Source organism: Macadamia integrifolia, unplaced genomic scaffold (genome assembly GCF_013358625.1).
Source record: "Macadamia integrifolia cultivar HAES 741 unplaced genomic scaffold, SCU_Mint_v3 scaffold1659, whole genome shotgun sequence".
Taxonomy (NCBI): Eukaryota; Viridiplantae; Streptophyta; class Magnoliopsida; order Proteales; family Proteaceae; genus Macadamia; species Macadamia integrifolia.
This window is the reverse complement of record NW_024868293.1, coordinates 22777-23007: the sequence shown is the minus strand read 5'-3', so window position 1 is coordinate 23007 and position 231 is coordinate 22777.

The following is a 231-nucleotide window of genomic DNA, read 5'->3' as shown; positions in this document are numbered from 1 at the left end:
GGATGCATATGCTGGAAATGGGAAAGTATTAAGAACTTAATCTAGTCCGAAAAATCAGGTATACAAGAAGAAATCTATCTGCCCTTTTTTTATCTTTGATCTTTTTGATAGTTGTTTGTTTCTTTTAATTGGAGTCCCTCCCCCCTTGGTTAGCCAGTTTGGCTTTGAGATTGTCTCTGTGCTTTTTCCCTTAATATATTTTCCATTCTCACCACCCCCCCACAACCCCCC